This window comes from Polypterus senegalus, chromosome 5 (assembly GCF_016835505.1).
Source record: "Polypterus senegalus isolate Bchr_013 chromosome 5, ASM1683550v1, whole genome shotgun sequence".
NCBI classification, from domain to species: Eukaryota; Metazoa; Chordata; class Cladistia; order Polypteriformes; family Polypteridae; genus Polypterus; species Polypterus senegalus.
The window spans coordinates 137,614,608-137,630,098 of record NC_053158.1 but is presented as its reverse complement, the minus strand read 5'-3'; the positions used below and the strand labels follow the sequence as shown (position 1 = coordinate 137,630,098).

General features: G+C 35.4%; 1 protein-coding gene across 1 annotated transcript in view; it reads right to left on the bottom strand.

Moving 5' to 3' along the window:
- The window catches only part of gli3 (GLI family zinc finger 3), a 309,890-nt gene extending 294,448 nt beyond the window's left edge, over positions 1 to 15,442 (bottom strand). Inside the window, exon 1 of the mRNA XM_039753392.1 lies at positions 15,089 to 15,442. The gene's annotated coding sequence lies outside the window, so the exon portion shown is untranslated. The remainder of the gene's footprint in view (positions 1 to 15,088) is intronic.
- Between the last annotated feature and the right edge of the window lie 49 nt (positions 15,443 to 15,491).

Sequence of the window (15,491 nt, the reverse complement as noted above, 5' to 3'; positions counted from 1 at the left end):
ATTTCTGAAAATTCATTTTGCAGCTAATGTAGTGAGCATGCTTTGTACACTTGCTGTTCACCCATTTCATTGTATGTCAATCTGACTGAACGTGCTTGTGCAGTTTGAGCACACTTATGGTTGGCAACTCTATGATGCAGAGTGATTAGTCACTTATCCACTATATCTAAAAATTACACAAAACACAATTTAGATGCATACAAGTAAGCAACACAACAAGCACCATAGAAAGTAACACTTTTCTGCCTACTATGTAGGAATATACTTTATTTTTTTCCATGAAGGGAGGCTAATCAGTGAATAAGATGTAATGAGCAGGATCTAATCAGGGAAGTATCACGCAAAAAGCACTAACTAGCCAGACTATGATGAAGTCTTTCTTTTTTCCTGTCCAAAAAGAAATGGAGCATTGCGTTTTTAAAAGTATTTGACTCTGGAGTGCATTTTCAGAAGTATTGATTTTTGTGGGTTGAAAATGCTGGTATACAGTGGATGGAAGGTGAAAACAGAGGCAAATGTCTGTGTTTTTAAATGAAAAAAATAACAGCACTGACCTGGACATATTAGTCAGCAGTTAGGCATAAAAAAACAACAAAACTGTAAGCATCTCAGATGATTTCAATAAAAGGAACTGTTTTAGACATTTTGTAAAGCATTGTTGTACAAAAAAGTATAAAAAATGTGCATGCAATTTAATATCAATGCTTCAAGATAGCTGTAAAAATGTTATTCAGACTGTATTAAACGTATAGTACTTAAGCTCTTATTTCACTTTTTTTATACCAAATGTTTGGTAGAACAGTGGTGCAGAGGTAGTACTGCCGCGCAGTAAGAGGCCATGGTTTATGTCCCATGTCCTCTCTGCGTCGAGTTTGCACGTTATATCTGCATGTTAGGTTAATTGGCAATACTAAACTGGCTGTATTATTATATGTGTGGTGTGTGTGTGTTTACCCTGCAATGGATTGATGCCTTGCCCTAGGATTGTTCCTGCCTTGCACCATATGCTTGCTAAGATATGCTCCACCGACCCTGCTGAGGATTAAGTGCAACAGTAAATGCATTAATACAGTAGTCTAGCAAATAAATATATCTTCATTAGATTAGATAATAAAGTCTAAGTCCATCATTTCTGCAATGATATTGTCAAATACTGTTGAGGGAATGTTCCTACACTCACTGTATTAAATAAAAAATGAACCCAACAAGGTCCATCCTAATTTAATGCAGTAACCTGACTACTCCAAGACAGTTAGGCCATTTACTCCGTACTGAAAAATGTGCCATATAGGCAGGGTCAGGACACAGTCATTAATGCTCCTCTTTTCTTCCTGAGCCACCTCCACACAAGACTGCTCTGCTGCTTTTCAAGTGAACTTTTGACAACTCCTTCCCAGTTCACTAGAGCTTTGATGAGGATATTTTTCATCCTAAATTTGGTAGGTCATGTGTGGTTTTCAATGTTTTCTCTAAATTGCAAATCTAGAGTACATATACATACTATAATTATATATATATAATGTAAATATATACAGTACAGGTATTACATAAAATATGTCATTCAGTCAATAAAGACAATACAATAACAACTTACTCATGTAAAATTATTAATAGTATTAACAGTATTAATAGTAATGAAAGCTCAGCATATTCAAATCTCTTTACTTAATATGAAAAACAATACACCTATTTATCATGTAATTTAAATATTCTGGTGCAAAAATAAGTAAGTGGTGATATGGACAGAGTTACTGTCTTATAGGACTTAAAAGTCCAGTACATCATCTCAGTATCTTCTGCATGAAATGTTCATTATCACATTGAAGGTTTACATAAGGTTAATCTGAAGTTAAGCAAAATGACACCTTTTATTGGCTAACTAAAAAGATTACAATATGCAAGCTTTCAAGGCAACTCAGGCCCCTTCTTCAGCCTGTTAGCCAATAAAAGGAGTCATTTTGCTTGACTTCTCATTACATCCAGAATGGCTAACACAGTACAACATCCTAGTACTAGAAGGTGAATTTAAAAATGAAAAATGATCACAACTGAATTTAAAGATGCAGTTTAATAAATGTAGTTTTTGTCATTATGAAATTGTAATATGGTGTTAACAAGTAGCTGCTTAGTTTTTTTACTAACACATTTTTAAGCTTCAGGAACCAGCAATGTTTACTCAAATAGGCAGCTGTTTCTGCTTCAGTGCTAAATATTCTTCTAAGTGACAGATGTGAGTTTAAAAACAGTCTCTATATTGAAACACTTATATTTTTACTGCATTATTCAAACATAAATGAAAGTCAGTTTAACATGCTTTATCAGAAATGGCCTAAAAGAGCAGGCGTACAAGTATAAAACTGTTGAAAGTATACAGTAATATATTTTAAACTAGCAAAATACCCGCGCTTCGCAGCGGAGAAGTAGTGTGTTAAAGAAGCAATGAAAAAGAAAAGGAAACATTTTGAAAATAACGTAACATGATTGTCAATGTTATTGTTTTGTCACTGTTGTGAGTGATGAGTGTTGTTGTCATATATATATATATATATATTTACACACAAACATATATATATATACATATCTATACATATACACATACATATATATACACACATACATACACACACATATATACACACAAATACATATATATATATACATACACACACACATATATAAACATATATATACATATACATACATATCTACATATATACACACACAGCTATTTCGTATCAGTGCAATACGCTGATGACACCCGCTCTTACGTGCAAGTCTGCGTCGATATTATGAACTATCGTATTTGTTCAAGTTCTATTTAAATTTTAAATAGAAGGAATTTTTATTTAGTCGACAGAAATATCTATGGTAGGAATGGTAAAAACAGACAGGAATATTATTCCTGAATAAATCAACTCAAACCTTAAACAACTTATAATATTTTGCTCTCCATAAAAATATATCCTGTCTAAATTATACAAGTTAGAAATAAAGTAAACATTAAAAGAACAAACATTCAAATTTCTTTACTCTTATGTAATTTTATATTTTAAAAAATAAACTTAGATTTTAAATATCCCAAAAGATTTTGCTCTCCATAAAAATATATCCTGTCAAAATTATACAAATTCAAATATGAACATGCTGCATAACAAAACCTAGAAATATAAATAAAATGTGTTCCTTTCAGCAATAACAAATCAAATCATTCAGTTGTCTTTGCTCATATGTCATTTTAGAGCTGGACGCCTGGCATCTTTTTTTGGCAACAGGTTCGTTTATGTTTGGTGTGAGGTTCTGTGTTGTGGAGATTCTCAGGATGGATTGCAGGTGCTCATCAGTGAGGCGACTCCTGTGTGCTGTTTTGTTAGTCTTTATCACTGAGAAGAGCTTCTCACACAGATATGTGCTACCAAACATGCACAAGGTTCGAGCCGCATGTAGACGGACTTTTTTTGTTCTTCAAAGTCACCAAAGCGCCGTGCAAACTCAGTGCGCTCAGTTTATCAGCAAAGTGCGATTTGGGAACACCGTAGTGACGACTTGGTTTAACATTACTTGGTAATAGGGAAAGTGGGGCAAGTGGTTGTGTCTCCCATAAAAGCAGCTCAATTGAAATCACTTTGTGATTGTGCACGGGTAAAACGTCCGCTGAAGTGTCAGATTCTTATTTAATTCTTCTGCTTTCTGTATCTTCTGCATTGCATTCAGGTCTTTCAGGTTACCCTGATGTTTTGTTTTATAGTGCCGTCTTAGATTAAATTCTGTAATTACAGCCACATTAGCTCCACAAATGAGACACACGGGTTCAGTAAACATATACTCAGCCTCCCATCGGTTTTAAAGGCTCTATTTTCAGAATCAACTTTTCTCTTCAGCATCGTGTGAGCTAGCTTCGCAATAACTTGCAGCATCTTAAGGTAGACTTGATTAATGCGGTAACTGTTCGGCAAGGCAGCTGAAGCGCTGCATTATGGGATCTGTAGTTTATTGTGTTACCAGCGCTTCATATACCCGGCTTTAATAACAATAATACAGTATATAAAATGATCTCGGGCGGATATAATTACGCCGGCCGGATGTGGCCCTGCCCTTGAGTTTGACACATATGGACTAAATAGAACTTGAAAAGATATATTTTTCAAATGTGATCGCGCAATTCAGATAGAGTTGACGCAAGACTACAGCCTGCATGCCTCAATAAGTCATCCTCGCCTTGCCCTTACTTTTTTACCGTTCATCTAATGAATACACTGAGTATGGCTTTACCAAAACAATCACTGATGGCGAATAAAGTATCCATTATTCGAGTATGTAGATCGGGTTATATATATATATACATATATATATACCCGCGTATCGCAGCGAGAAGTAGTGTGTTAAAAAGCTAGAAAAGAAAAGGGAACATTTTAAAAATAACGTAACATGACTGTCAATATACAGTATTTGTTTTGTGAGTGTTACTGAGTGTTGCTGTCATCAAGGATTTGATTATCATTATTTCTTTCAATCAGGTTCGTATTTGTAGGATGTGTTGTGTTCAAGTTACATTCCGTGTTTGTCAATCGTTGTAAAGATGACAGGTTTCATTCATCGATTCGTTTCTTACTGCATCAATAAACAGCTCGTCTTCTTCTTTATCTGAGACCTGACACACTGCATGCACGGTTTTTTACACTGTCTTCCTTTAGCGGGACATTGACTTTTTCCAACGTGTGCTTTGTTTCCGCAGTAGTTGGATTTATGAATATGCTTGTATGTATGAGACGCTTCATATTTTTGCTGCCTTTTCAATTGTGTAATTCGGTTTTGTTCAGCTCTTTGGAACTGTTGCCTTTTATCTGTGCACTGCGTCAGTTCACGTGAGTGCTCGGTGTACATGCATCGAAGGTTCCCAGCTGTGCTGGTGCCATCTCGTGCTATGTCCATGGCTGTATTTAATGTTACCTTAGTCCTGGCACTTAAAACTTTCTCTCGCAGTTTCGCTGAGTTTGTGTCAAACACCACCCTGACCATCTCATCTTCCTCTCCATAAGCACAGTCCTTCACCCGTGAATATTTACCCGTGGCAGTTTGCTATTGGATTGCCGCTGACGGACGGCCTTATATGGGCAGGCACTAAATTACAAACGCCAGCGCAGCCTGTCTATGAACTTAATTTAAAGTGTAGGTTTACATCGTGCTTTGTTTCAGTAGCAGAACTCATGAATATGGTTGTATATGTCACTCGCTCGCTTCTTATTGTTTCGCTGCCTTCTCAATTATATAATGCATGTTTTCTTCAGCACTTTTTGAGGTCTTCCTGGTTTTCTATGTACTGCGTGATTACGTGGGAGGCGTGATGATGTCACACGAAACTCCGCCCCCACGGCGTTGAAGCTCATCTCCATTACAGTAAATGGAGAAAAACTGCTTCCAGTTATGACCATTACGCGTAGAATTTCGATATAAAACCTGCCCAACTTTTGTAAGGAAGCTGTAAGGAATGAACCTGCCAAATTTCAGCCTTCCACCCACACGGGAAGTTGGAGAATTAGTGATGAGTCAGTGAGTGAGTGAGTCAGTGAGTGAGTGAGTGAGTGAGTGAGTGAGTGAGTGAGGGCTTTGCCTTTTATTTGTATAGATCTGCTGCATATTTTTCTCTCTTACAATACTCATTTTCAAATGTACAGTGTAATTTCAGTATATTTAAGGTCCATTGTTTCATATACAAGGTACAACGGTTTACATCAGCTGGCTGCATACTGATCACTATTGCTCTAATACCAATACCCTAACTGTACCTGTATAGGCCAAACCTGACAACCTCAGTCTCCCAATTTCACTGTTTATGTACAGTTTCATTTCATATGGCTCACAGCCACCTCAGTGTTATGTTTGTTTTACTTTAGTCCACTGCTACAAGAAAAGATTCCAGAAATAAAGAGTGCAAGGCCTCATTACAAAAAAGTGAGACTATTGAAGACTATTTGACATGAGACTGATGCAGTTGTTTACAACTTCACAGCTGTTTTTTCATCTCACCTCAAACAAAAGTACTGTCATCTGCCAACAATGTGATCACTACTTATGTAGTTTTTTGGTAGTTTTTAGCAGGGTTATGTTCAGCTACTACTTTGGCTGTTAAGTGTTAATAGACTTTTTACACAGTCATAGCAGATCATGCTGCATGGCCTTTAGTGTTACATTGATCAGATTAAGTGGTAAATAATGAAAAGTGCTGCACTGCAGTAATCTACAATCATGGTTACATTAGCCATGTCACAATAAAATGGTTCTAAAAAAATTCCGGTGAAACCCTGCAGGTAAAATAAAACTTCCCCTTAACCTTAAATCAAGGTACTTGATTTACAGTGTACAGTTATATTTCACACAGTTATAACCCTAAGCCTAACCTAATTCACTGCCTTTTAAAAAGATGATGACCATCAAAAATCTTACACTTTATACATTCTAAGGCTTTCATTTTTACAACTGTTAATTGCTAGTTGTCTGTAAATCTAGTAACAGTTTGCACATTCAGAATTTACAACATTTTAGGAGAATTGAACCACTTTCTATAAAGCCATTGATAAAATTACCATATCTTTGTTATGATCATGGTTAAACTAGAAATTTGAAAAATTACAGCTATGAAATGAATGGCTGTAAAAATCCATAAAAAATGCCAAATATGAGGAGCAAAATTTTTTACCTGAAAAAGAATTCTCAAACCAACATATTAAACAAAGAGCAGGGTAGCTTTTTGAAATATTCCATCCATTTTCTGTTCCACCTCAGGGTCATAGGAATCCACTGTCTATCACAACAGCACTGGCCACAAGGAAGTAAGTAACCCCAGCTAGGACGATGGCACACTTATACACACAACTACTCTTACTCACATCAGGACAATTTGCAGTCGTCAGTTACCCTACCACATATGGCTTTGATAACTGGAAGTAAAACTGAAGTACCTAGAGGAAAACTATACTATAGTTACTTCAGGAAAAAAAATCAATCCTTATTTGATATCCTGCCTTCACAGCAACTACTATTACAAAATCCTTTACAATGAAATTTCCACTTTTACACATTCAAACAAATTAAACAATGTATTGGAAACACAAGGAAAACTACAGTAAACAAAAGCAGTACAGTCTTTCCAATTTAACAAACTGAAAGAACCAAAGCAAATTTAATGAAACACACATATAATATGAATACACTGCCCAAGTTGACAGAAAGATGCACACAGATACATGCAGATTTAGAATTACTGTTTCATTAAAAGCATGGAGTGACAAACTGCCATTACTAATTAAAGGAATAGGAAAAAAAAATCTGATTTGAAAATGAAAATCATTTACAAGAGAGAGACTACAATTAATTATAGAACAATATTCATTTCCAGCACAATTAGTGCTTGTTTTGGAGACAGAAAGGTGACTGGTAACCATGATGCCAAAGGTATGCCTATCTGGAGCCCAAAATACACAAGTTTCTGTCGAGGTCGTTATATTCCTAAATCGAGGGCACACTATAGTCAGTGAGTAAGCAGGCCGTCTGCTTTGCCTAAAGTCTGTTTGTCAGTGACATCATAAACCTGTACAGGTAAACTAACATAATCTGAAAAGACAAGAATTTAAAACCCACATATCCACAATTGGTAAATAATTTTGAAAGTTAACAGCTTTCCTGGGCTTATTTATAACAATGTTTAACTAGGGATTTTAGAATCAGCTGGGTTTCTGTGTGTGTTTAAATCAATTCAAATTAAAATGATTTCTTCATCCTCTTTTGCTCGTTTCTTTCTTGGTCTCTGGTAATTTAGAAGCAGTCTACAGGGCTGTAATGCAGACAAGAAACACTACATAACTGAATTAGTTGAAATTAGTACATGATGTTCACGATTCATCAAAATTGCCAATTTTTTTTTTATTATTATTAACATGCCTAAAAAACACAAGAATCTGCCAAATATGCCTAAAAAACATGAGTCTGCCAAATCCCACCAGAAAGAATTTTTTTAAAGAACCCATGGTTTACAGTATGCTGGAAGGTTGGGAGGGACTTACCTCTAATGCAGCCAAGTGGAAATAACAGCAGTGATTCTACAAGTCGGCCAAGTACAAACACTTTCAGAGCTGTAATGGTGTGAAGAAGTGCTGGGCAGCGTAGCCTGAAGGCAGCACTAATACACTGATGACTAATGGCTAGGCCATGCAGACAATGAGTTTGGAGCTTGAAAACTAACAGAAACCCAGGCAGCACATTGACAAATGGCCTTTCATATTTCCATTCATTGAGTAACCTTTAAGCACAAAATTTGCTCAAGTTCTCCTAGGAATTCCATGACATATGCTCTTGGCTACAGATATTGCTATTTTGCCATGTCTAATTACAACTTCTTTTTAAGGTTTACACAGTTGCAGAAAGAAACTAAGGCACTGCAAACTAACTTCTGCAGTACTGCTACTCTGTATGAAGCAAAGGTTCAGAACATTGAGTACAGTTCAAAGACCCCCTGCAGAGTATTACTGAAACAAATACTCGACTCTAAGCATATAAATACACAAGCACATACATAAGCAGATTATTTAAAAAGTCTCTCTGCGTTTGAAAAGCAATATTTGATCCTAAATGGTAATCAGCATGGGGCTTTTTCAGAGATGTTCTCAACATTCTTCAACAAAGCCCTTTGTTTGAAAAGCATGAATAATGATGTTTTTAAAGTAAATTAAAAGTTGTTACAAAATATATGACAAAAGTGTTCCACTGGTTAGTGATGGTGTTTCACTACTCCAGTGTTCAACTCCCACATCTATTACTTTCCGCGTTATCCTCATGTTTGTATAGATTTTCTCTGGGTTCCCAAGTTTTCTTCCAAGTCCTAATGTGTGTATGTCCGTTAATTAGCAACGTGTGTGTGTGTGTGTGTGTTAGTGTGTGTTGTGGTTGTGTGTGTGACTGTGAGTTCACACATAAAATGTATGTGGAGTGTGCAAGAGTTAGTCGCAGTTCACTGATTAAATGTTATGGACTACTCCTGGATGTGTAATGAAAAAAGTGGGTTCAGAAAAAGGATAAATGAATAATTAAAGAAAAGCAGTAAGTGTAATGATGTGATTTCTTATGTCCATTTAACAATACAGAAAATGTAAGGAAAATAAATAAAACATCATTTTTACTCTCTTTTACAATAACTAACATTTATTTGACTCTGTAATATGTAATAAACAATGTTATAAAGTAAACTTGCCAATTTAGCCAATACAAAGAATGCTACAATTTAACGTCAACATTTCAATTACAATGAGAGTCTTCTTTTTATGTTAAGCTGGGGAGACTTTCCCCACCCCCCATTCTCCTTGATTTAAAAAAAAATCTGTTTAGTCTTTTAAAATGTAATTGAAAACAATTATTTTACTGCAGGCACTCCAAGTGATAGATAGATAGATAGATAGATAGATAGATAGATAGATAGATAGATAGATAGATAGATACTCTACTTTCTTTTAACTTTCTGATGTCATGTTAACTTGACACCAGTAAGTGAGGATACATCCAGACACATGTCAACGTACAAGAAAGCCTCTCATTTCTGTTTACAGTTATCTGGATTATCTATAATTTAATTAAGCAAGGCAACTGCCCAAAATCAGAATTTGTTTTTGATTGTATTATGCATTATGTAGTACACAAATTCACACTCAATCAACTTCATATCTTTTCAGCTTTACTTGGAATCATGTATTAATTGGAATGATAACAATGTGCATCATTTTGCACCAAGATCTGAGTATCAGATATAAAACAAACTGCTGTGAAACTTTTAACATTAGTTTCTTTTGTTTGAACCTAAGCAAGTGTGTAAGATACCCCACCTCCCATTTCCCCATCTCATGTGGGCCAGATATTTCAGACAACCATCTAAAAGTTGCCTTTAGCAGCTACTAAAATTGCAGAAGGGGGTCTTACTACAGGAAGCCAAGCAAGCTCGTAAAAATGTTGCTGGAGCCAGGAACACATAGCATATTTAATCTGCGAACGGAGAGAGTCTACAATGATTTCAGCAAGATCTGAGGCATGCCCTCAAGGTTTTGCTGGGATCTGGGATTAGGGGATTGATAAGAAACCACGGTGCCCATAGACATGTTTTTCTTCTGCAGTTAAACACAAATGGGTTGAGACACTTGACTGCTGCTTGGTGTTACTGCTGAACTTTTATGAAAGCTATACAGCTCCTTTTTTTTCTTTTTTTCACTGTCAATATATCAAAGTTAAAAAATCATCAAAGTGTAAAATTTCATTTCAAGCCTTTACTCAGCAACAGCTCTATTTCAGGGAGCTACAGAACAAAAAGAACCTAATATAAATATATAAAACTACAGACTTCACTATCCAAACCAAACTAATTAGAGTTGGTCCATCAGATATTCCAAGATGAATGTGAACTAATAAAAATAGTTACCATTTTCAAATATCACATCCCGAAAGCTTAATCTGGTGGTATAATGCAGTAAAATAAAGTAGCATCATCAAGTAGATGGAAAACAATTTTGTTCGAATGAGTCATAAAGCAAAAAAAAAAGGAACACTCAGTCCAAAGTACAGTATGCATTGAAAAAATATATTAGAGCTTGCAAAAAAAATTCCCATAATTCTTTCAATTTTGAACCCTTACTTGTATTGCTATTTCTTAAATGAAGATACTTCAAAATGTACTTACTGCTACAAGATTTACAATTATTGTGTCATTCCCATGCAAATACTTGTGCAAATACAGAATAATGACATATTGGAAAACACTTTCAATTAACAAACTGTAGTAAAAAAAAAACTTCTTTTAATGCAAAATTGAATGCACAGTTTTTAAAATTACAATCACTTATATCATTCTGGACTCTCAGATGAGTGAAAAGATAACTTGTCAGTTTGTACCCTTAATGGCATTTATCTAGATGTTATGTAAAATCATTCTGCATGCCTTAAATAAACTTTGCTACAGTACAATGCTACCACTGCTCATTAAAACCAATTCTTTAAAATCTGAAATACTCACACACATCTTACTCTGTGAGAAACTGGCGACACTGTTCTTTGTCACACTGTGCTAGTGCTTTGCCTGAACCGAAAGAGTAAATTAACCATATGAATGTTGCTAAAAACCATGTGCCCGCATAAGGTCACTGATGCTCACTAACAAAGCCTTCTTCAAAGTGTGCTGCACATAGGGATTTACTACAACTCACATGAAGAAGAAAAGGTTGACTTTTCAGATAATCTACTAGAGTCTAAAAACATTAACATTCCATTAGCTGGGTTGTCTTGAGAAGGCTCCCTGTTCTCTGAAACTCGTCTATGCATGTTATCTTTGTAGCACACGTAGCTGTATCAAAGTCACCCTATAAAAGGATATTACTGCCAAAGAATTATGCTGTACAATTGAAAAAATACAATATTCCAAAATATGTTTATTTACAGTGCCATACATAAATGGCTCTATTACTGAATGATTTACAAAGAACACAGGTTAGGAAGGTTACCTTTTTTTCCTTCTTATTGCAGACTACATTTAAAAATTAATGAAAACCACAAGATTTCTGCCCCCTATTGGCACTGCTTCTGTAACCATATTTGCAGGAGTTTATATCAATTAATAGGCTAATGAACTACAGAACAGTTTTCAGACCATTCATTTTTATATAAGAATGGCAATTCAAATAACGTAAAAAGCAAACTTATGTGATCACAAAAATCAAAATCAGGAAAGACAAATGATATGAATAAGGATGCTGGCTTTACAATACTAACAGAATGCATACACACTCATCTGAACATATACCAGACAGTGATGACACATAGAACATGTTCCTAATGACCATATTCATTATATTTAAAGTTAATTACAAAAAAATCAGGACATTTTACACTCATGGTGACAAACAACAAAGTATATTGCTAACAGTTTCCTTTTCAACTATAGTTACCCCTCTTTCTTACAAAAAAAAAATGACTATAAACCTCCAAATTGAAAGAAGCAACATGCAAAGTTTTGGTAATTACATATTAAGGGCACTTTCTGTTAAAATACAATAAACTATGTTTTGAAGAACTGTGTTTTTGTATCCAAGAAACAAAAGTCTGAAAATGTGTTAATAATCGAGTATAAAAAGAATTTCAGAAGCCCACCAGCCCTACTTAAAAATACTACAACTGTTTTAAAGAATGCTTGCCTGTTTTGTAATCATGTGTCCCTCTTAGGACAGTAAACAACTACAGATTTATAAATCAGTATGAAAATTTATTTTTGCATTAATGAATAATGCACCTAACAACTTGTCTGTTTGAAAAGAAGATTCATTCTTTTTGTGAACCTACAAATAATTTGGTATGTACATTTTTGCAAAAGATACTTGGAACACACTACATTCATTTTAAAATACACTTTACGAAATTTATTTTTATGTATGATTTGAAATGTTGAGAGTAAAGTGTTAATAACTTGTAAAATGTAGAATGAAAATAAGAGCAAAAAAATATATCAAAGTTACTGTTTTTCATAACACAATTAAAAAAGTTCAGTAAGATGTTAAATCACACCTCAGGTCTATCCAGCATGCTTCCATAACACTGCAATTTTTAAAAAGTGACATTTTGGCAAAATGTTGAGCTGTTCTCATTCAGTCTCACACATGCTCAGCAAAAAAATCCCTGATTATAAATATTAAGTGTTTTCAAGCCGGATTCATGTAAGTATTTTTATTGACGGTGGCTTCCAACAAATACAGCAAAACTTTAGTCTGTTACACTATATATTATTATGCTGTGAACATTGCTAGAATAAGCCCCAAATAATTTGTAGCATTGTTTTCTCCTTTAATTAATATAGGCTGCCAGCTTCAATAAGTAAACAAAATTAACTTTAAGAAAATTTTTAAAAACTGGTGTTATGTGTCTATGTTTGATGACCTGAGCTAAACATCTCTGAGCCATGGATTTAAAAAATGGAACAATGTTAAATAAAATCAAGAGGAAAAAACCTTTTTATATTAAGTGCAGGATTTTGGTTTTTGTGTTTTTGTTTACCAGTAAGCAATTTTAACACATGCTTAAGACATCATTGGATACATGTACTGATCTTTCAACTACTTTAAATCGCTACATAAAAAGTCAGTGGCTTTGGCATTGTGTCTGCGTACGTGTGTAAAAGTGTTATTCGTTTATGCTTATAAAGAGGGAAGATAAGTACGTTTTTTTTCAAATTGTTAACTGCGCAGAACAAATTCATGAGCCTAAGGTGCTAAAGTTTGTTTTGTTTGTTTTTTTTTTAATGCTGGTCTGCTATCACTTTCTGCTGCTGTCACTACCCGGGTGTGAAATGCAACCTGAGATATGCATGGGTTCAGCGGCCATGAAACTCACAAAAAAAGCAATGTCCACAGAGTGCCGCCCTCGCATTGCCATCAGATCTTTGAAGTGTCTTTTGAAAGCCAATTTGCACACTCCGAGCATGACGTCCTATAGTCAGGAAAGGATTGCGTGTTAAGAGGAACTTTGTGCGCTCATCACAGCAGCAAGCAATATCAAGTTTACTCACTTCGATCACCCCGCGGTCTCGCAACGGGACTGTGCTAACAAACTAGGTAAAATCGACATAATGTATTAAGGAATTAAACACATCTTTAAATGTTACAAATTAAAACAAACAGTACAGTAACTGTGTTAAGGGTCAAACACCAAGAGAACAAAAACAACTGTGACATTAAAAAACACTTTTAAAAAGGGCTGTTTTATTAATGCAGCAATCCAAATCTCCGCGTTTTACTTAAATTCAAAAGTTTGACTCTTTTTGCCTTTAACTGAAATAACTGTATAGATAGATAGATAGATAGATAGATAGATAGATAGATAGATAGATAGATAGATAAAATAAATTAGCTTAAGGCCCTGCGCACTTTTCCTGAATTTCCCATACATTTACCTACCTTAACACACATAATGACAAAATAACAGTGTAATATAGAAAAAGGTCTTTATAAGAAACAAAAAGTTTTAAATTATCTTTGAAAAAGTTGTCTTCTTGCGTTTACACAGTCATACAGATTACGAAATAGGCATAGTTAAAATTGAACAACTTGTCTTAAGGATTTACATATTACAAAGATTCCATTATCATATTCAGTTCCTCAAAAGATCATGCAGCCTATGCCACTCGCAGCTGTACACAAGCCAGCAGGTACTAATTGGTCTGACTCTAAAAAGTTAATGTACAACGTATTTTTGGTTTATTCGATTTTCTCTTCGCAGCCTAGGTACTCAAAAGTTATACGAAAGAACACTCAACATAGATGAATGGGTAAACAAATCGATACATGAACGTATTGAAAGTTCACAGGAGCCAAGTCACCGCGAATGAAAGACACCAGTTCCGACTCAAGAAACGCCGCAGCTTGCGAAGAAAGAAAGACGCGCTTTTTTTTTAAACTAACAAAAACCCCGGACGTCTTAAACACCCTGGATGAAGTCTCGTTGCAGTCATTTAAAATAAAAAAAAAATGAAACAACAATAAATCGAAAATCAGTCTTGATTATTTCTCTGCACAACGGACCTCTGACTAACCGATCCACATACCCCGATTACCAAATGTGTTATATCAAATGTAGCAAATCAAATTAGACAGATATAGTTCACAAGTCATGACACTCTGTAAACAGTCAAATATGGGGATAGTTTTTGCACATTTTATTATAAAGCAAAATATACACATAACAGCAATCTTGCATTCACGGTTAGACATGAAATGCATGCATGCCCAAATATTTTAAGTGTCTTCCATTCAATCGGTCCCTGGATCTCACTGTTAGTCATGTGCAGTCTGACTTTTTCCGCTTACTTGCATCGCCCACTCAGTAGTTTTTCTTTTCTTAACTTTCAAATGCCGCCAGATGCACGTTGTTACTGAAGAGTAAAGAAAGCCCATACTAATCGGTTAGAGCGTCTCTTCGCACACGCGCTTAAGTCCGCACCCACAGCTGTTGGACTGATTTATTATTACTTTTCTTGTTGTTGTATACTGATGCAATGTGTATTTATGTTGGTTACCTTGTGCTTTGCCCGAAGAGCCGTGTCTGGTCGCCGCTGATGCTTCTTGTGCTTAGCGTAGTCGCCACTCCTGCACTCCTCCAAACTTCACTTTCTGAAACTAGCTTACTGCGCTGCAACAAAACTTTTTTTCTTCCTTTCCTTTCTCCCTCCTCTAAACTTCAGATGCACGCAGTGGATGCACCATAGTGCCTGGCTTCTTGCATATCTACAGGAGTCTTGAGATGCCGACAGAAAGAACAGCACTTTTTATTAATTGATTTTCTTATTCTCCTTGGTTGCGTGTTACTGTATTTAATGTAAATTTGGTTAAAATGAAGTGACGACTACAGCCTTTGCGGCTCCCCTCTCCATGACTCCTCCCTTCAAGCTCCCTCTCCTCTCCCTCTCTGCTCCTTCCGAC